Source organism: Sebastes fasciatus, chromosome 24 (assembly GCF_043250625.1).
Source record: "Sebastes fasciatus isolate fSebFas1 chromosome 24, fSebFas1.pri, whole genome shotgun sequence".
Classification (NCBI taxonomy): domain Eukaryota; kingdom Metazoa; phylum Chordata; class Actinopteri; order Perciformes; family Sebastidae; genus Sebastes; species Sebastes fasciatus.
The window spans coordinates 7,809,946-7,833,181 of record NC_133818.1 but is presented as its reverse complement, the minus strand read 5'-3'; the positions used below and the strand labels follow the sequence as shown (position 1 = coordinate 7,833,181).

General features: G+C 39.7%; 2 long non-coding RNA genes across 2 annotated transcripts in view; one reads left to right on the top strand and one right to left on the bottom strand.

The window, feature by feature from the left end:
- LOC141763043 (uncharacterized) overlaps positions 1 to 23,236 on the bottom strand; it is a 346,783-nt gene that overhangs the window by 176,210 nt on the left and 147,337 nt on the right. The window lies entirely within an intron of this gene.
- Positions 10,292 to 23,236, top strand: part of LOC141763044 (uncharacterized) — a 59,595-nt gene continuing 46,650 nt past the window's right edge. The window contains exon 1 of the long non-coding RNA XR_012592976.1: positions 10,292 to 10,530. This is a non-coding gene — a long non-coding RNA (uncharacterized LOC141763044). The remainder of the gene's footprint in view (positions 10,531 to 23,236) is intronic.

Sequence of the window (23,236 nt, the reverse complement as noted above, 5' to 3'; positions counted from 1 at the left end):
GGGCGCAGACAGAGCTGTAAGCCTGAGCAATTTTCACATGAATAAATATGAAGGGAGAGATACTGTACAGTGGGAGCTGCTGAGGAATACTCCTCCAAATCAAAGAGCAGCATAGAATTTGTCAACGGGTGGTTAAACATGGCCTGCAGACGTTCTCATATATTACAATGGTGTGTGTGTGTCTAGCAGAATCTCTGTCATCTGAAAGTGGTGAGAAGCTGGCAGCTACTAACTGGACAGTGAAGTAAATCTACGCATGCAACCACCGTAAGCACCTGTTACATGACTGCATGCTGACAAATTCATGTAGCTGCTCTGCTAGATAGAACCAAAAGTACATAAAGCTGTGAACAAAGAGGCTCCAAATGCCAGCGAGGTAATTTTGAACTTCAGCAACCCACACATTAGGCAACATGACGTCAGCAGACAGCATGCTTATATTCACTTTGTCTGAATAGAAGAGCTGTAACTCTCGCTTATAACTCGCAATTATTCAACAAGTGCATTTTTTAAATGCCATAAATGCCTTTTTTCAAGGACTTGCAGAACTTTGAAAAGACAAAATCCAACTTCTCTTATAACTGTTCCAGATGTTGACATTTCTTAGAGGAGGGAACATCATATTGTCTTATCTTTTTCAGCTCATACAGCACCTCAAGACAGATTGCATCAGAGCCTCCATATTAGCAGGGAGAACAATAGTGTATAGGGGAGGGTGGGATGGTAATGAGTTCTGGATCACCGACCACATAAACAATACCCTTAACAGATGGGCGCCAACAAGTACCAGCTGCGGAGGCAGTGGAGTGAGGAAGAGACTTGTCGTCGGAGAGGACTAAATAAAACCCACTTCTGTAGGGTTTGGTCTTGCTGGCGGCGGTGACACCCTTCGAGGGACGGCAACCTGTGGCCGCCGGCGCAGGGGGCGGCAGGTGGAACGAGGATGACGGCAGACAGCGCCGTGCCCCCACGAGGACGGTGGCGCTTTGATCCGATGCATGATTCATCACAGGCTGACTTGACCAAGGACGGCCAAGGAGCTTCCACTCGACAAACTTTTCATCACATTTCTTAGAAGTATCTGCTTGATTTATACCTGCGTACTAAAGGTGGTGGATTTATGGGGATTTCTCAGGGAAGGGTTATTTGAATGTGTTAAGAGGGTAATAAGGTGTCACTGATTTTGTCAACATTATAGGCCACACACCCATAGCTCTCAAGTTAAAGGGGACATAGTATGACAAACTTTGCAGTGCTTGTGCTCATACATTTGGGTATCTGGAGTGCCTACAAACTGTGAACTAAGACAACCCAGTCAATTTTTTTGGGCTAAGTAGATCAGAAAACATGTGATTCAACAAGCCAATCAGATTTGGCTCCCCTTCCTATGTCACATGCAGGCTCATTAGCATAAATCACTCCTCATCTGAGTATCTGCACCCAATTCGACTGTTGTTGGACCATTAAATAGGCGTTATCTGTTGCTATAAGCCTCATATATGTGGGTCAGTAGGAGCCTTCTACACCTACTATGTTGCAAAAGTGGAAGCGAAACTTAAAAGCAACACGTTCTCACACGTAAAACTGAATGAAATGTAAATTTTTTTTTTTTATTATTTTACATTGATTTAACAGGATCAATACACTATTTTTCTTGAGTGTTTTTCACGTAAATTTATGACCTTAATCTCAATTATATAAAATTTTTCTTGTAAATTTACGACTTTAATCTCAGAAATTCTTGATTTTCGATTTCAATTTTTTTTTGTTACCTATAATGGCCCTTACACTGCGTCGTACATGTGTCTATCTCTCTGTGTCTATCTATTTAACAATAAATAAATTGCTTATAAAAGTGGCTGAGAGATCTCATAATTAAGTCCGTACACCACCATCTTAAATAATTAATTAATTGAATAATTAACCTCTACTAAATTCTCCATTGAATTATTTACATAAGGCAGTGGTCCTGCTCCAGTCTGGATGGACAAGCTGGAGCTTTAGCAGTTTGAATGCATGCTGGGTGAACAAGACCCCCTCACATGCTCACACACACTAACACACACCTCCTCAGCTTCTCCATTGGAGCTGGTCAGCAGCCAAAAGCTGTAGGTGGACGCTGCAGCTTCCCGATGCGAGATTGTGAAGCGATCCAACACTCTCTCCCTCCTCGCTCATCACACACACACACACACAGAAGTACCTTTTTCATTACCTATTTTAATAACTGTCACCCTGATAATGTAAACACAATTAAAAGTCTTTGCAAATTCAATTAATGCTCTCTGTTGCTGTGTGTTTTTCTGTGGAAATATGGCTCGCCCCAGCACCGAATGGATTTTATTCAAACAATTTGTTTCAGTTAGATTTATTTGCTGGATTATAACAGAGGCTATTCTCACCAAAAATGCTGCAAGTGCTCGCACTAATAATTAAAATATAACGCTGGGATTTGAATCTTATAAAATCAACGTACTGCAGCGCAAACTAGATCATCTGTTTAATAAAACAGTCATTATTCGAAGTAGTGGGGCAGCATAGATTCATTTTGTGATTAAAAATACCAAATTTGGTACCTATATAGCTTAATATATTTAGAATAAATCTAGATATTGGGTCATTGCAGATTGGCATTCTGATGATACCTTCCAAACGGTATAGGTGGTTACTGGCATAGAACACTTTGGCCACAAGCAAACTGCTGTTTCATTGTTTTCAGCACCACAAATATGATTTAAATACAAGTTAAAGGGAAAAATCTGTTTTATTATGATGTCAGGTAATAATAATTGAACCCCCTGCAACCAGGGCGAGGCTGCCACACTTGGGTTAAGGTTCCGAATGGCGTGCAAGGCCTGGTGACATCAGACGGGGATCTCAGGTGACCTTTGACCGCCAAATTCTAATCAGTTCATCCTCGAGTCCAAAGAGCCAAATTTGAAGAAATTCCCTCTAGGCGTTCCTGAGGCATAAAAACGTTCATCCATTTGACAAAATAATGCAACGAGAACTGTTTTTACTGATTTATGGCTCTATGTAACCAAATTATAATATGATGAAATGACCAATTACTTTGTAAAAGTCCATAGTATTGTGGGGGAGCATTTAATTTGGTTCTCAGGGTTACTAGGATCTAGATTATTGTATGTGTCCAATGGGGTATCTGTTCAAAATGTACCTTAAAGGGAGATTTATCAAGTATTTAATTCTCTTATCAACATGGGAGTGGACAAATATGCTGCCTTATGGAAATATATGTATATATTTATTATTGTATATTAATTAACAACACAAAATAATGACAGATAATGTCCAGAAACCCTCACAGGTACTGCATTTAGCATAACAAATATGCTCAAATCATAACATGGCAAACTGCAGCCCAACAGGCAACAACAGCTGTCAGTGTGTCAGTGTGCTGACTTGACTATGACTTGCCCTAAACTTCATGTGATTATCATAAAGTGGACATGTCTGTAAAGGGGAGACTCGTGGGTACCCATAGAACCCATTTACATTCACATATCTGGAGGTCAGAGGTCAAGGGACCGCTTTGAAAATGGCCATGACAGTTTTTCATCGCCAAAATTTAATCACACAGTGAACAATTGTTATGATGTGTCGAGCTACGCCGCACCACTAAAGCTGATTATTTCCTTGCTTCGTTCCTTTGCTGCACTCTCACCCAGGTGCTGAGAAGTGTGAATTGTTTCAGATCCAGAGGGGGTCACAGGCTGAAATCTGCCAAGTCACACCCAGCTGCAAACACACAAACACACAAATTGCACACTTTAAGTGTTTCACAACCTTTTTTGTTTCTGTCCAAAATGCTTCATCTCGCAGGTGGGCACAGGCACAGATAACAAAGCGGCAACATATCAAAACAAGGCTGTGCCCTGGCGGCTTGTGTTTTCTGCACAGGCTTTTTTCTTCGGGGCGTTTAAAAGCCAGTGGGTATTATTTTTAATGATTGTTTATTGAGGCTAATCTGCCACCTTAATCAAAGGGACCTTTGCAATCTGTGCGTCTGGGACTTTTTTTTCTCCCTGTTTATGCTGCTGGCTGTTTATGTCGTGCCTAAAGAGCATATATCAGCCAAATGCATTTTCAATCACGCACAGGCTGGATCGGCATAATTATGCAGAGAGTCCAAATGTTTCGCACTCGGCTTGTCTGAAGGTCACCGCGAGGACTGAGATAATGGGACACGATAAAGCAAAGACCACATCTTTAGATACTAAATGATTCACAGCGGTGACAAAAAAGGTGAGACGGAGTCGGTTTTTCACTCGGATGGATTTGAAAAAAAGACGTCGCGAAATTGTGAGGTTTCTTTTTGCTTTGTGAAAACAAGTGAATCATGAGGCGAACTATCATTTATTTGAGAGCCTCAGGGTGACTCATGAATACATTGTTGCAGTGCAGGAGGACACATTGCACTGCTTTTGTACAGTAATTGGTATGCTGTGAGTTTGCCACTGTGTGAAAATGTAGAAGGTAAAGAAGTTCAATAGATGCCAGCATAATGGGGGAAATGAGTCGTCATGTAAAATTGCAGATTTTATAATTAAAGGGGACATATCATGCTCATTTTCAGGTTCATACTTGTATTTGGGGTTTCTACTAGAACACGTTTACACGCTTTAATGTTAAAATATACCTGTATTCACCCTCTGTCAGAAACGCTCCGTTTTAGCGCCTTTAAAGCCTTTAAAAACTGACATCCCGCAGGTGGTTTCTGGTAAATTTGCCACTATAGTCTTACAGAATATCAGTTTTTTTTCTAGTAGATTTATGACATTATAATCTCACAATTTATTTATTTATTTTTTTAGTAAATTTTCCAATTTTAATCTTCAAGAACATCAGAGTTTTTCTCGTAAATTTATGACATTGTAATCTCACAAATTTGTGTTGTTTTTGTCTGGTAAATTTGCTACTTTAATCTTAGAGAATATCATTTGTTTTTCTCTTAAATTTATGACATATTCTTGCAAATTTTTATTTTTTCTTCTGGTAAATTTGACACTTTAATCTTAGAGGATATCAGAGATTTTTTTCGTAGATTTTACATTATAATCTCAAAAATGTTATGTTTTTTTTCTGGTAAATTTGCAACTTAAATCTAAGAGAATACCAGAGTTTTTTCTCGTAAATTTACTACTTTAATCTTGGAATATTACTCCCCTCCCCTGGCTTCATAATTATTTATTTTTTAACTACAATGGTCCTAATACGCTGTTGTACACAAGATTCACTTTTCATCTGTTTCTTCATGTGTGTTCTAATATGTAGGAAAGCCATTAATGGACCCTTTACATCCAGCTAAGGGAGCACAACTGCAATATGCTGGCTGTATTTTCTCCTAAAGCAACCGACTCTCTGCTTAAAATCTGATCTGACAACTGAAAATGGATTCTCCAGGGTGGTCAGCGGCCCCCTGCATCCACCATGCATTAACGCTGCAGATAAATAGTAACAAACTGTCTGAACAAACTTGCAATAGGTCTTCCCTCCATTTGTAACTTCTAACAGCTGAGCAATATTTTGATTCTGCTCCGGGGGAATGCAGCCAAGATGCAGCAGTAGTTCAGCAAGCAGGCAGTAAAAAAAGTGGAGATGCCATATCAGTACACACACACATTCGAACACCTGCAGTGAATGTGTTGCCTTAATGTCTTGTGTTGTCAGCCACAGGAATCCAACATACTAACTCAGTGGAATTCAGCCAGCATCCTCTCAATGTCAAATTCTCTTTAAAGCTACAACATGCCCCGAATATTTTAACATTGGCCCTGAATTTATTTTTTCAGGGTAAAATATCTGCCAGTTTTCCCCCAACATTTCTGTCCCCACTCGCCCTCGCCCTCGCCCTCGCCCTCGCCCTCGCCCTCGCCCTCGCCATCCCTTCTCCAATGTGAGCTCTGTCTGCGGAGATTTGCGCTGCTCACGATTGCGTTTGATTTAGTGGCCAGCACAGCCTGGTCATTTCACCTGAGCCAGCGTTTTAATCCGGTTTTGGGTGAATTAAGGTACAGATCAGGGGTGCAAATTGAGCCTGTCTACGCTTGGTGTGTTTGGTTTCTGCCAATCTCTGTGGTGTAGCGTAGTTGGAGTACAACTAACTGGTCAGTGTTGGTTCTGGGTCAAAGGACGGCTCGTATACAGCCAGAAAACACAATGGGCCTCATGCTGGAAGCGAGATAAGGACAAATCTCTGACAAAATATTTGTTCATATCCACAATTTGTTCTTATTTTGTTAATACTTATAATATCTGTCCTTATATAGTGTTTAAGGGGCATTACCTATATGCTAATATCTGTCCTTATATAGTGTTTAGGGGGTATTATGATAATATCTGTCCTTATATAGTGTTTAAGGGGTATTATGATAATATCTGTCCTTATATAGTGTTTAAGGGGCATTATATGCTAATATCTGTCCTTATATAGTGTTTAAGGGGCATTATATGCTAATATCTTTCCTTATATAGTGTTTAAGGGGCATTACCTATGCTAATATCTGTCCTTAATAAAATAACATTGCTTCACGTCTCAATCAATGTATATATATATTATTTTAGTTTCCTTTATATGTCTGTTAAACAACAGTAACTTAATCTGTGCTTCGCTATATTTTAAGAGTTCATGCACCCACCTCCACAGCCGTTCAATGTGACATCTGAAAACAATGCAACGCTGATTAGATGTAATGGTCGATAAGGAGAATTTAAAAAGGAAATAGAGGGCAAAGAATGTTAAAGGAAAATGTTTGATATTAAAAATTTAACTTAAAAAATAATGCTCCCACTTATATTCCATCTTTGGTATCCCATTGAGCCTCCATATCGGCAGGTTGGTAAACACAAAAAGTGCTGTGTACAGTTATCGACATTGTGGCTTTATGATTTTGAGGTAATACATTTATAGCAGCTTTCAGACAGCTACCGCTCAATACCATTTGGAGTGCGTAAAGTGGCCAATTGCAGCTTTAAAACTGCAAATATTTGTTGAAGGGGGTCAACCAAGCTCCCAAATACCCTCTAAGCTGCTTTCCAAGAGCATTTCAGGTCACAGAGTCATTTGACCAGATCGGCTTAAGCCAATTTACTGTATGTCCACAGAAGAGCGCGACAAAACCTGGATAAAGACTGTCTTTATGTTCAGGGGGGAAGGATTGTCTAGTCAGCATTAAGATCAAGATAAAGACAATGGCTGAGGATGGAGCGCTGAATAATTTATTTGATGCATATAGACACACTAAAATAGCATGAGGGCTTTTTGACCTACCTTACATCTTGTTTCTTTTTCAAATTGAACTCACTTTCTTCTACAAATTTAAAGTAAAGTAATATGTTGATATTTCAATTATTACTTCTTTTACTTTACTTTTATTACATAACTTACATACTTTAGAAACACCTGTTATGTATCAAGCGTATGTATTTTTCCTAACAAATGTACTTATTTCTACCCAAACCATGATCTTCTCCTGAAAATGAATGAATGTACTTTGGAAGTTTATTTTGAAAAGACACTTTATGCATGTAACGAGCGAGAACCGTAAGTTTTCCTGTGAACATGGTATCTTATTTTGAAAATAAACTGCATGTAAAGAGCGGAAACTGACACAATGTCCCTGGCACGTCCAAAACTGACGCTAGAGGGGTACCTAGAGCTTCAGTTGACTTATTTTACCTTACTGATGTGCCGGTTACGTAAGAAGCATACTTATTGTACGTTCTTATTTTAACCTAAACCACAACATATTCCTAACCCTAACCAAGTAGTTTTCTTGCCTAAAACTAACCAAGTATTTTTGTTACGTAAGCAAACCTAAAAACGAACTAAACCTACGTTGGAAGTTTATTTTGAAAAGACATTATATTCTTGTAAAGAGCGGAAACTGTCTGTTTATTTTGAAAAACCACTGTATGTATGTATGTATGTAATGAGTGAAAGCTCTACAATTCCTGTGAAATCTGAAGTTTATTTTGAAAATACACAACGCGTGTACCAAGCAGAAACTGTCCAAAACTGACAAGCATCATAGTTTGAAGCGTAGGGACACAGACCAATCTTTGGTCGCAAAAAAAACTGCAAAAAAACGCAAAAAACTTCAAGATTTCAAATATAAAAGCAGATATATGTACAACAATTTGACTAAAAATGAATACTCTGGTTCCTCAGAATGTTTTGAATCATTTTGAAACAACTATGTGGGTACACAGTGTTCAGGTTTGTCTGCACATTTCAACACTGGCAGGATCATTTCACTGATTAGTCCCTTCTCTCTGGCTCAAGGCGTGCTAAATGGCACATAGTTTGACAGCATGACTTTGGGTTTCAACTCTGTAATGAAACAGCTTGCTTGCTTTTAAAGCCAAATCATCAGTTGTCAGTACGTTAAGGAGTGCACCTGCTTTACAGTCTCCGGACTCAGCGGTTCCCGTTTTTGTACAGAAATCTCCCTCTGGAGTGAACCCTTTAATTTGTTTCTCTAATGCATGCACTTTGTGAACGCAGCCTTTTGTGTTTTTTCATAGCCAAGGTCACATTTCATTGCCAAATGTTCAGCTGAAAATGTGCTTTGCCTTTATCATTCTGGCTAAACTGCAGCACCATTCCAGCGCAATTATAGTTCTTCCACTTTGGAAGATGCGAGGCGTGATTGTAATAATCACAATACTTGCAGAATTTGTGGCTCTGCATTCAGATAGTTCCATTAGTTGTGATTATGTTCGAAGTTGATTCACTGATTGGAATTAGGGGACAATACATTTATGAAAAATATATAATAAAACATGCAGTTTTGTTTGCTCTTGCTTTCAGGATAAAAGATGTTTTAAAAATAGCCCCGTTTTTAGCAGGTTTAGACAGTGGCTACTTTCAATCCTGACTGTTGCCCCGGTTGCACAAATGTTCAAACAGTGTCTCCTCTCCATTTAAACCCATATGGGATTAAAGTAAAAGGGATTCACTCCTCTGACTATTCCTCTAATCTCCTTAACAATGTGTTGCTCCCCTCTTTCTCTGCAGCTGCTGAAATTCCACCAAGCTTGATGATTCAACCGCTGCGCCTTTACCCCCCCTCTCTCTCTCTTTCTCCCTTTCCTGCATTATATCCTTTTAGGCAAATGCTTCTGTATCTATGACGGAGTATTAGGGCCACATTGAGGAAATAATAAATAAATCTGAGATTTTGAGAATATAGTCATAGGTTTATGAGAATAAAGTCATAGGTTTACGAGAAAATAAGTCGTAATATTATGAAAATAAAGTCAGAATATTATGAGAAAAAAAATCTTAATATTATGAGAATAAAGTCAGAATATTATGAGAAAAATAGTCATAATTTTAGGAGAATAAAACCATAAGTTTACGAGAAAAAAGTCCTAATATGAGAATAAAGCCATAAGTTTACGAGAAAAAAGTCGTAATATTATGAGAATAAAGTCAGTAGTTTACGAGAAAAAAAGTTGCAATATTATCAGAATAAATTCCCAAGTTTACGAAAAATAAGTCGTAATATTATGAGAATAAAGTCAGTAGTTTACGAGAAAAAAAGTTGCAATATTATCAGAATAAATTCCCAAGTTTACGAGAAAAAAGTCGTAATATTATGAATATAAAGTCATAAGTTTACAAGAAAAAAGTCGTAATATTATGAGATTGAAGTCATAAATTTACGAGAAAAAAATTTGTAATGTAATGAGAATAAAGTCAAAAGTTTACGTGAAAAAAGTCAAAGTATTATGAGAATGAAGTCATAATATTATAAAGTAGTAATTTTAAGTTTTATTTTAGAGGGGAAATAAAGCAGCACTACACCTTTTAGGCTTGACAAAGTGTGTCTATTTTGTAATTTCTTTTTCCTGTTAGGAGCCTATACAACACAGACACATAGTTTATGCCATGCTTGAAGTACTTTATTGGTATAATCTTTAAGACAACAGGTAAACAGATCACCTCAAACTCTCTGGTCCTTTATCTTCTCATCTGTAAATGGAATGTACCAACTGCTCAGGTAACCACAGGGGGAGCCAGACATATACGGTATCAATCAATACAAAAAATAACAAACATTTTTTGGAGATTTCTTAGTTACTACACAGTTACTACAGTTTTATATGTGCACAAATACAGTATACACACACATGAGAACTTTAACAGTCATTTACTTCAGAACATCTTCACCCAGTCTCCCCCTCAGCTGAGCAGTTCCTAATTGCTGAGAGGACCTAATGATGCACACCTGGTGTCACTTTCCCTGATTGAGCATGTGGCAAACTGCAACAGCAAAACAACAGAATCCTAGTTAATAGTTTATATTACAGTATTAAAGGGATAGTCTGCAGATTTGTTGTTCTACTTCATCCAGTGACATGAAAGTGACGTCGTCGTAGACGCGGGAGAACTACAGTGCCGCTCAAAAACTCGGATATTCAGCCGTAGACAAGCAGGACGATTATGGGACGATTGAGTTTCCGATTGTCGGACCAGTGGAAAGACTAACCAAGATGGCTGTGGTGAGTTTTATTTAAATGTTTGAATGAAGTTGTGTGTTTTACGATGAGTTAACAAGCTAATTAAGCTAGTTCAGTTAAGATATTGGTTGTATTTTCTGTTGGAATATTTCCTTCATTGACAATTTGTGAGTTTATTTTGTTTATTTATCAAACGTAGTGAACACGCTGCTCACACGCAATGCATCCTGGTACATGTAGGCACAGCCGGGGAGCAGGAGAAGCTTTCTCGGTCAATGTAGCACAGAATATCTTTGATAGCACGAACTGGGGAATTTATTTGGACTACATTTACCATCAGCACTGATTGGACATCCACGTAGAAGGTGGTGAAGTTTCCCCTTTAAGCCCTTTTTGCACAGTATTACCTGGACACTAGCAATTATTACATAGTCAGTAAATTTGAGTAAAATACGGACTTCGCTTGGCTATGACAACTTTCTCTTTAATGAAATATCAATATTTCTTCTTCTTCTTCTTATATAATTCTCATAAAGATAACTTGGATGTATACTTTCAATACGCTCCTTGCATTTTAATGTCCCCGATTCTCTGAATTTTACTACCAAGCTAACGTAAAAAAAAAAAGCGGCAAAAGGGGGCAGATCAAAACGAGAATTCGTACTAAAATATTGCCACATTTCCCATCATGCCTCGCGCTGGACTGAGTTTAGGTTTGCTGTTTTTATGTTCCAAAAATGTTCCTTTTTGTAAGTGTCTGTCTGTTCAACATGTTAGTTTGGTCATTTTTGTTATTTTTTGTGCTGGTTTATATTTCTAACCTTCGGTGAGGTGTTACATATCTTGCCCTGAACTTACGGCCGCTCAGCTCATGACTGCGAGTGACCGAGCTTTCATTTGGCGTGATATTTATGAGTTGATATCACCACCTCCTTTGACCCAGGACCCGGGGCAACTGACCCCTCGCTGTCGGCGGCTGTGCAGCAGCACCACTGATGTGTTTCTTCCGTCGTGAATTTAAGGTAGACTCCGTCCGTGATCATAGAACTAGAGTTACAACGCAGTACCGTCACATTTAATTGTGTTCAGCACGCGTCGCTCTAATCGAGAATCAAAGTCTTTGTTACCATCTAAGAAATATTAAAACACAGACTGCAGATTTAACTACCAGCTGGCTAGATCTTAAAAAGGCTTCCAAGACTTTTTCTTTGTCTTCATTCCCCCTTTCATAAGAAAAAGAAAATCTCTCTGATGTGGTATGATTACAGTAATAGCCACATTTCACCAGGAGATTATGTAAATTTAATAGCTGGACTAAGTCCCAGCCTGCCGTATTAATGTGGATGACTGTGGTTAAATTGTGAGCCCAAAAAGAAATCTGTCTCACACATAACCCAGTCTAAACAGCCTTTGATATTGAATTAATTTTCACTCATTTTCATTTGAAAACTTTAATATACGCAGGATTTTTCTAAAACAACAGAGGTTTGTTGATTTACCCTCTGAGATCCCGACCAACTTTACTGTCTTTCAGAGGCTGTAGCCGGGTTTAGAGCTTTAGATATCAAAGAAAACCTAAAGAATCCGTTGGTGCCAACCATGTCATGCTATCTCATCAGGAAGGAGGTTAAATAACGCTCCAAAGTTGGGCTAAATTTTTGGCGAGGAAAAACTGGCATGGCCATTTTCCCCTTGACCTCTGACCTCAAGATATGTGAATGAAAATGGGTTCTATGGGTACCCACGAGTCTCCCCTTTACAGACATGCCCACTTTTTGATATTCACATGCAATTTTGGAATTACATAAATTGGGAAAGACTGGAAACATGAGACTCTTGTGGATCCAATGAGCCCAACTGTATTCATGTGTGATGATGTTAGTCCCCATAGGAGACATTTCATTGTAGTGAGACCATTTTTTTAAACTTGACCTCACTGTATAAAATGACCTGTGGTGACGTCTAGGATAATCACAGCCTCATGAAACTTTACAGCCACAAACTACAGACCTTGAGCATTCAGAGGATGGATGGCTTTCCTAGCTAGATTGACAATGAGGGGGTTTCTGAGCAGTTTACACAACAGAAGAGCTCGCCATCCATTCGCCGAAAAAGGAAATTCTTGCCGAAATCTCCAAATGTCAAAAGTTTTTGAAACCAAATCACAGCATGGCTTTTTCTATAGTGTTCCTCAAGGTCTTGGTGTCTTAATGTGGTGTTTTGGAAAAATTATTGATAATTTTCATCAATTCTTGATTGGTAAAAAATGGGTAAATTCAGCATCAAATCTTTGTAACAATTGGTATCAACCCAAAAAATGGCTTTTACAATTAATTTATTATTTAATTAATGTTTTTTTATGATTCGGAACGAGTTGACACACAGCTGCATCTCATATTAATCTTCAGGTTCCCAACTTTCAGATGATGTACACCACTTCTATGTGACATTACTGCTGACCTGCTATCTCCCCCTAAAGACCCCCTGTAAAAAGAGGTATCACAGGGTTGATCATAAATGCATCACCAAATAGGACAATCATTTGTACAACAACTGAAGGCTACTTTGTACTCACATTAGGTTCTGCCTTTTATTATTCTGCTTATGGAGGCAATGATTGATGCCTGAGGCACGTCAGCTGTTTGATACCGAATATTTATTTCCAAGGAGTACAATATAGCATGATCATGATTTATTATTTTATAGGCGAAACCTCCATCTGGCAGAATGTAGCTGGCACTGGTAATCACGGCTAATATCGCCGCGTTGAGTGGCTTTGCGTTGTGTTTTACAACGACAGCCCGATTCCAGCAGGTTGATTACTGAAGACGGTGCCTTTTTTTGATTTCGAGTCCCATCATATTTGCTTCTGAAGTACCTATTTCTAGCAGGGAAATATTGATTGTTTACAAAACCACATGGCTGCAAGAAGCAGCACCTCTCGAATCCTTAATTAGACATAGAAACCTGGATACTCGAGGAATGTTTCAGCCCTTTGAAGTCAAACCACTCTGGGATAGGAAAAAATAAATAATGAAATATTAAAAAGAGCAAAAAAAATGGAGTGCTTCTCGGAGGAATATAATACTTCAAGAGCACACGTTCCTCTCACTCTCCCATGTTCTCATAAGCCGCGGGGGGACGCGCTTAACAGTATATAATTACTTCAACCTGCAGCTGTGCAATACCGTCTGAAAGGTAAACTTAGCAGACATTCCCTGCGAGAGGCCATCGTACTTTTGTTCTTTGAAAAGCAGCAGCTCTTTGATGGCGGGAACGCCGTCATCTCCGCTGCAGGTACCCTGTTTTAGAAACTTCCTATCAATCAAATGGAAACACATGAAAGTTTATCTTGAGGCGAAGCCAATGGGAATGTATGTATGTGGTTAAGTACAAAATTAGTATGGAATAATTGGACTCGTACAGGCGAGGAAAATCTTTTTTTACTAGAATATACTCCATTTTCAAGTCGTTGCTTTTATACGTGGAACTTATGAGCTAGTTAAAATTTTAAAACATAACACTGCACGGCACACTTAATCTCCGAGGAGCCCTTCCTTGGGTTTAGGAGCCCGTTGTACATGTGGATCTGGTGATGCAGCATTAAATTCATTGGCATTCTTAGTGGGAATAGTGGTGGTGGTGGCTCTTGTCAGCACTCGTCTTCTCCTCTGGGGACTCTGTCTTCGGCCTTCTGATCGCGACTTCTCCTATGTACCGTTTCTGCGACAACAACACTTTATTTTTCTCATTCTGTGCATGCCTCGGAGACCGACGGATGCCCGCCGGCCACTTCATACTCAGTCTCGACAAGACTGAGCTGCTCTCTTTTTGTCCAAGAAGTCCCTGACCTCTATAGGTCTTCTGCGTCACGGTGTACCAGAACATAGCACCAGAAATAAAGGTGTGACGCTGAAGGACAAATAGTTCTGCGAGGAAAGTATTGATCTTGCTCGGGGTTAGGAGAGGAAGCGCTGGGATTAGGGTCAGCCGAAATATGAAAAACACGAGGAAGTAATCATACACTTTTTACATGGCAAACTCTGAAGCTCACATTTATTTAAATGGATCTTATTGGGATCTCCATCACATCAAAATGACCATTTTGACGTCAATATGTTCAAGTTAAAGACTTGAAACTGAAATGTTTAGTTTGAGATTAGAGATGGTTTGTGGTCAGAATTCAGGCTGAATATCTATTATCTTCCTGCTCCTCTAGCCACTCCTAGCTCGCCTTCACCATCCCCAAATTGCTCCTTCCACTCCTCCAGGCCGCCCCAGTCTGATTGTATCAAACTCAGCCCTCTGAATCTGCGCTGGCATGCCACGTCCAAGAGATCCACACCCCCCTTGGTCCTGTTTTTGCCCACCAGTGCATCCTCTGCCACTCCGGGACACTTAGCGCTCCCTCTCTCTATGCTGACCTGTTCATCGAGCCAATCAGTCTCGACCCGCTTGTCTCTCCGGGCTTTCCAGCCGCGGAATGACCCTCAAGACTTCAGTCAGCAGAGTCACTCACTTTTCAACTTCTCCTCGCCGAATCGCTCTCCCCTCTCTCCTCTCCACACTCTAATTGCTCTCAAAAAGTGTCTCCTCTCTCCCTCCTTAGCTCGTTAAAGTTCATCTCCCACCACTTCGCACCTAAATCACAATTCTGTGGTTGCATGACTGTTGTCAGGACGGCGTGGCTGAGCCCTGTGCTACCTTATTAATGGGTGTGTAATTTAGGTGAAGTGAGAGATTGTCTTAATTGCATTGTTGAATTTACTAAAAGTCAGTCTTGTTTGGTTGTGAGGAGTCAGGGCTGTCTACAGAAGCTATGAATATGTTTTACATGCATTCTGAAGCTTTACAACTGTTGTAATAATTAGATTTGCATATAACTTTATTTCAAACTTTACTTATAACAGCAACATTACAGATTTTTTTTTTCATCCCCGCCAATGATTTTTTTTTTTTTTTATTGCCGCAAAGACAAAACATCAGTGACTTTACAAGTAGTACAACAATGATAGGAACTGGGGAAAATACACACAAAAAAAATAAGAAAATAAGGTGGTGCTCAGAACTTGACATGAGGTATAACATCCCCCCAAAAATAAATAAATAAATAAATAATAAAATAAATAATAAAATGAATAATAGTCTTAAAAACTTTAGTAATAACCTCTTAAATATATTTAAAATATATAAATAAATATATAATTTCTTTAAATTAAAATACATAAAGTATATAATGATAATGATACATATTATAATAAATAATAGTCATAATAACTCTAGTAATAACCTTAAATAAATTCAAAATATATAAATAAATATATACAAAAAATGAAATTAAAAAAAAATATTTATATAATAATAATAATAATGACAATAGAATAAATAATAGTCATAATAACTCTAGAAATAAACTCTTAAATATATATATAAATAAATATATTGAAATTTAAATAAATAATTTATATAATAATAATAATAATAACTAGGTGGTAATATTGAGGAAGGAATTAAAAATCAATAAATAGTTAGATATTTAGAAGTCAGCTACAGTATTGCAGTATGGAGAGACCTGGCAGGGCTTGAGAACCGTCTACTAAAGGTGTGTGGTGGTGGGGGCAGTGGTGTCACTGGCAGTAAGGGAAGGTTGTTAACGTTCCAGCCTTTTCCTTAAGCTGTACTGAAATGTTGCTGTATTATATTGTTGTTTCTAATGCATGGAAGTCTTTTGAACCCGCCAGGGAATTTTGGGATTGATGTCCAATCCTGTATCAAAGTACGTGCAGAGAAATGTTGCTGCGAAATCCTTTCATTTTCTATGAGTGCGCAATCCTGATCACAGTCGCTGCAATACACCCGGAGCCATTCAGCAGATGCCAAGGTTCGGTGCAAAGTTCCTGTGTCCTGGCAGGTCTTGGTTTTCTTTCTGCTTAAACTTTGAAATGAAACATGTGAAGTTGCACTAATTTCTAAGGCGGTTGCATCATTATTCCGTCACAGAAAATCTGCAGAAGAAAAAAAAAAAAAGGCGTGAACGTGTTACTTCAGGGTTCGCTCTTGAAAAAAGCAGGTATATTGAAAATTGGAAATGGTTGTATTCAATCACACAGGCACATTTGTGAAGCAGAAGTAGGTGGTGTGCAGTGAAAAAGGGGGTCGATGTGCCAGACAGAGAATATAAAGCATTTGTAATCACAGCCTTTATGTGATATGAAAATAATAATAGGCAGAGAGATAATTGCAAGGCCACAGCTTCTGCAGGTAATTGGCTAAAATGTTGAGCTCAATACTCAAATGTATATTTAATAATTAGCACAGCACACAAAATAATAGGGCTGTGGGACAAAAGCACATACACGGGAACAGTGATTGCTGCTCAGACAAAATTAATGCTTATTTTACAAAAAAAAATAAGCCATTAAATGTAAACAGTTTGTTTAATACAGGGCCGGAATAATCTGCTCTGGGGTCCCGTCGAAAAAAAGAGATGTGGGTCCCTAAAAAATAGTCTCACTATATGAAATGGCTACTATGGAGACTAACATCATCACACATGAATACAGTTGGGCTCATTGGATCCATAAGAGTCTCAGCTTTACAGTGATACCCAACTTATGTAATTCCAAGCCTGTTTAGGGACCCCAGTATGCAGAAATATTCAAACACACCATTTTAGAATAGGCGTAAATAATACATTAACACTGCATGTGATTATCATAAAGTGGGCATGTCTGTAAAGGAGATACTCGTGGGAACCCATAGAACCCATTTTAATTCATGCATCCTGAGGTCAGAGGTCAAGGGACATATTACACACGTGCAGCATATTCTTTATGTCCAAAATCAGCTTTTCATGCAGCAAAGGCCCCATTAACGTGCAGTAAAACGGGGACATATTCTCTAAAGCCATCATTGTTTGCTGTAGAGTTGCAGCCAAACACTTGCCCACAACAAAAGTACTATTCAATTACTGTAATGGGAGAAGGGAAGTGTCCGAGCCGCACTCCCACAACAGCCTCTCTATTTATATGCAAGCATTACATAAGTCGTGCACGTGTCGGCCGTGCATAGCAATAGATGGGTTCAGCGTGCACATGGAGATGTTTTTGATGCTGCTGCAGTAGACTGGTGATGCATTTGAGTCCCATTTATATCCCCTTATGTCACTTTAACATTTCAAACATCTCTGAGAGGAGTAAAAACATCGTTACTGAGAATCATTAGTGCAAAAAAAGACCAAAGAGACATTAAAGAATACTTATTTGAATAGAAAAAAGTCATTAATTTTCCAATATGTTATTAATTGCTTTTCTATTTTGTTTAGCAGAACGGACCATAGATCAACGGTCTGGAGCAAAAAGCTTAATTTGGGGAGGAGGGGCATTCAGTCTTATAATTTAATGATTTGCAGGGCTTTTTTGTGAGGCTCGTGCAACATATCTCTTGTGAAATATTAAGCAGAATAGAAAAAATGGCATTGCAACAGTCATTGTTTTTACCACCCGGAAGGACATTGTTAGACAGGAGTCAAAAGCTAATGTGAGCCATTGTGATTGCGGGTGAAAAAGAGAGAAAATATGGCATTTAGCTGGATCTTTGGGGTGGTGGTGGTGGTGGTGGGGGTGGTGTGAGGCGGGGGGGAGTAGCGTTTGAAAAAATACAACAGCTCAACAATATCTCAGCAGCAATAGAACCTCACAAAATGTGCTCGGGGGGTATCAAACGGATGAGGCTGCATTTAATTTTCTTTGAGGTGGCCCCGGCAATAAAGTGTGGCTCGTGGTGATAAGCGGAGAAGAGCTGAAGCACATCATTTCAGTTATGTAAACCATTGGAGGGATACAGTGGGCATTCTCCTACACAGTGTGTGTGCTCTCAGCAGGTGCAGCACATTAAAAAGTTGCTTCTTCTAAGCTATATAAATGATTTCTCTCTCCCAGATAAATACTATTAAAGATCAGCAGAAAGGGGTTGTTAGTGTAATTCTCGTGACATCACACGCGAGACGCCCTCCGTCATCATCATCTAGCATTCCCCGCGTCGAGTCTTCCCCCACCACTGCTTGACCTTGACACTATATAGTAACTAAGCCCTCCCAGAAGTCTGTTTTGTCAGTCACTAGTCATCCTCATCTCCATCCTTAATCTAGAGTAGCAGTTATTCCCTGAATCCTATCACAGCCTTCAACCACAAGCCGCCAGCTCCCAACTCTGAGTCGAGAGGAGACGAGATATTTTCTGACAATGGGAGAAAAAGCAGGAGGAGGGGGGTGCAAGTTGAAAGCTGTCATCCAGCCGTCAGTTCACAAACGTGCGTCCGAGTTTTGTGCCACAGTATCATAGTGATATCATAGTGACTTTCCTTCCTTCCACTTGTGTTTCATAGCATCCTATGTTATTTATTTATTATCATTACTGTGACAGATATGATGTCTTTGTTGTCCCATTAAACGTCATTAGTCCCCTCAATTAAGCGTCCCCGGATGTTTCCGGAGTGGGGAAAAATAACACACGATATTTGCACGATAATAAACAACAAGATGTTTAATTGTGTTAAACCTTAAATGCATAATGATATGTTATTAATTTTCCAGAGCAATTTTGCTAACTGACGAACCGCGTCGGGGAGCGCAGAGGCGTAAAAATGGGTCAGCCGGAGCTGATGTACCGGGGCGTAAAGATTAATCACATTACATTTTAATAAGGTGCTACGTGTTGCTCTTATTTATTCATTTCATTCACTTGAGTGTCTACATATGTGCAGTAAAAAGAATGGCAACACTTTTTGCAGGCTAAAAGGTCTGCAACCGTGCTAGCGGCTCTGTGAGCAGGGCCGTCGCGATGGGGGTGTGAGGCCAAGGCAGTTGTGAATGGAGTTGGATTTCTTGCAGGCTGGTTAAGTTTTGTCCTAATTTCATGTCGGCCGTGGCGCAAAGTCGTATGAAATGTTCATCAATGTAATCCTCGAGGTCTTCCTGATCAAACGGGTGTGATATTTCGTGGGGGAAGTAGTAGTTGTTTGTTTGTAATCTTGCAGCAGGGGGCTGCCATCAGTCCCATGGATATATGAAGAGAACTGGATACAGCATTGTAGGCGAGCTCCTGTTCATTCCCATGAGAGTTGATCAGTGACGCTGCGACAGGTCTTATGGCGGCTTAGCCCCCTCAGTTGTGTTTTTTGTTTAAGCTTTATGTATTTATAGCAAAAGCAACACCATTACTGGCTGAGATACATGTGACTAGTGCTTAGCTGTTGTTTCAGCACCATGGACAGCGCTGTTAGTCGTGTGTAGGCTAGAAGAGTTAAGAACTTCCTTTTGCATGTACTGCATCCAACTACATCTCACTTTCTGGTTGATTATGGATAGTACTGAACCCTTTGTAAGGACATGCATAAATATATTTTTTAATGGGTGGCAATGGGAAATTGTGGCACCACCTATTCCAGTATTTTTCAATACTTTCCACCACTTTGATTTCTCAGGATTTATTTTTTATAAATGACATAATTATGAGACTAGAGCAGTTGAAAGAGTTTCTGTTGCAAGTTGTGCGGGGTCATGTCGTATAACGCCCTTACTAGTGTAGGTGCGCTGTCTCATTCAATACACAGATATTTTCACAACGGTCCGTAGTCCTCGGTCTTCCTGTTTTCCTTTTTTGAATGATGAATACAGACCACCGCCTCCCGCTGGTGTGGAGAGTTATGTCATCTCACGCAGGCGCAGAACGTAGAACGCGCAGTTGGCCGTCAGCTGTAATCATTGTGGTGCGTTCAGGTGCAACCTTTTGGTCAAGACAAAGGCGACATGAGGCGACGCAAAGAGTCGGCCTTCGTCGTTTCTAGTTCTCTGATGTCGGTTTGGTGTGTCTGGGCCTTAAGTCGTCGCAGATTGAAATTTAAATTTTGACCCGATGATGTCACTACATGATCACCATAGTGATTAGAATTCATCCTGAATGGAGCATGAATGCGTGTTTAAAATTTCACAGCAATCCATCCAATAGTTTTTTAAATGTTTTGCTAAAAGCTGAACAACAGGAAGCCACTAGCACAGCAAGCTAAAAAGTAAAAATAAAGTGCACGTTTCTGGAACCACTTTGTCATCGATAAAGATATATGGTGTCAGTGCTCAGCGAGGTCTTAAATGCATGCGGTCATTTTCCTCCAAACTGATAAAGGTCAAGATTTCGATTCTCTCCAGGAGCCATTAGGTAATTCAACACCAATATTCTGCAAAGTGCACCATCCTGTGATGTGTAGACTGCAGCGAACGCCGGTCCCCAGTCAACAGCATTAGAAATTATGTAGCGTGATGGATTAAAATGGTGGAGGCTCTTGCAAAGTCTTCGGCCGATCATATCTGGCCTCGCCTCTTATGGAACGGCGCCAGTATCTCGCCTCCACAGTGGAAGGGGAATTTTAAGCAAGATGGATTTTCATGTATTTTATTCCTTTGAAGGTTCCAGGAGGTTGAAGCAGAGCTACATGCGCACACACTCGGTGAACACACACACACACGGTGCTTTTTTACAGGCGGAGTATTTCAGGTTCTGAGTTGATGAACAACTCGAGGCAGAGGACCGACTGTATTTAATTGGTTTGTGAGACTTCCCAAGCTCGGAGATTAATTAAAAATGAAAGAATGTGATGTGAAAGAGCAAGGATAAAAATTTTTTTTTAAAAAAACAACTGAGTTTTGGCATCCATAATCCCAAGATATGAACCATTATATTTTCTTATGCACCCACTGTGACATCGCAGTGCCAAAGCAGGTCTTTTTTCTCATTGTCTTCTGCCTTTTTAACTCATTTTTCACAGAGGTAGACGCTTATGCAATATTCATCTCGCTTGTTAGTGTGTTTTTTCATCCAGCAGCTGCTACAAATTCTATCAATAAATGCAATACATCTAAAATGCAAGTACTGTAAATGAGTGCGTTGCGTAAGCCGGGTTGACCCTCGAAGCTGTTTCTTTCAGTTCCGCTTCCACTCTCTGATTTCAGATGGGTTCATATACAAGTTCACACCTCAGCATCTCAGGCAGAGGTGCAACTTCTAGTGGACATTTCTGTCCTCACGACAACACAGTGTGTCATTTTTATCTTGATAGAGGAAGGACGGATTGGGACACATTTCAGCCGACATGATATGGCGAGGTGTAAAAGCTTGTGTAAAGTCTAGCGATATACTATATTGTTGCGAACAAAACCCATGAAAAGAGCAAAAACCAACAAGGAACTGATATAACTTGGACCCAAAGCCTGATATAGCTTCCTCCTCTGGGCCATAGAGCTTCGTTGTTGCCCAAAAAACTACTAAAAAACACATCAATGAGCCACACGGCAACACTGGGTGACATGTTCATAAATTCATACATGGGGGCTGTAGTTTATTTTCAGCCAATCCCACACACTCCGTCCTGCTGCCACTTAGTAAATACCCCCACATGCACCCAAAATGTGTTAATCCACACATAAAAATAGTCCCCAACATGTGCACTATTTACTCTTGTTTGGGTAATTTTTGGTGAAAACTACAGTACCCACCTGTTTTATGAAATTATGTTACACTTTCTTTGAAATATATATTTGTAATGTATAATTATTTATTATTTGTATTTACTTCTTCAGAAGAAATCAATGGGCTTGGGACTGAGTGCAAGAGATGGGCTAATGCATTGTTGGTTTTGGTCTTTTCATGGCGTTTAAACACAGGAGTGCGCTCTTGGATGCCTCTATGGTAGATACAAAACTGATAGTGCCCTCTAGGGTGCCCTTCCAGTGGAGAAAACGTGATGCAGAACCACTCGAGGGTGCCCTTACAGTGGAGAAAAAGGTGATGCAGAGCCCTTTAAGGTGCCCTTCTAGTGGAGAAACAGCGATGCAGAGCCCTTTAAGGTGCCCTTCTAGTGGAGAAAACGGGATGCAGAGCCCTCTGGGGTGCCCTTCCAGTGGAGAAAACGTGATGCAGAGCCCTCCAAGGTGCCCTTCCAGTGGAGAAAACGTGATGCAGAACCACTCTAGGGTGCTCTTCTAGTGGAGAAAACGCGATGCAGTGCCATGTAGGCTGCCACACATGCTAGTAAACCTTCCGCATGCTTTATTTAGGGGTTAAAAGACTAAATTAGTGCACTATTTATTGCTCTATTGCATGTTTCCCCTGAGACACATCCACTGATTTGCCTCTTCCTCTTTGTCAGTCAAGTTAATGATCCCTTCCTACAGAGACAATTATCCTTACCATCTCTATCACGACCATCTAGTCGGCAAACACAAAGACGTTGGCGTTGTAAATGTTGGCACAACCAACATCACAAGAGACCCAACATGTTTAACTCTGGATGAGGAAACGCGATACAAGTACTATAATATTTTGTATTTCTCCTGCTTAGCCCTGCCCGTCCATTTATATCCATTTCTATCTATCGTGCCAATCTACTGGGCAACCCACCAAGTTAGCGAGCACACCAACACTGGGTTTGCATGCTGGCACGCCACATGATATTTCCTCATCAGTGGTTTAGCATCACCGCGGATGGTTATCTGTCCGCTTACAGGGTACATTTCTACACTGACCTCTCTTGTACTGCACCTGTTTTACTCAGTGAAATGGCCTCTGATAGTGTGTCATTACCTCAAAGTCATCAATGTTATCTTTTTTTCTCTATATTTTCTTAATTCCATAGACCTCCATTAACATGTAATTTCAAGTTTTACCGTGCATGACATAAAGCTGTCAGATGTACT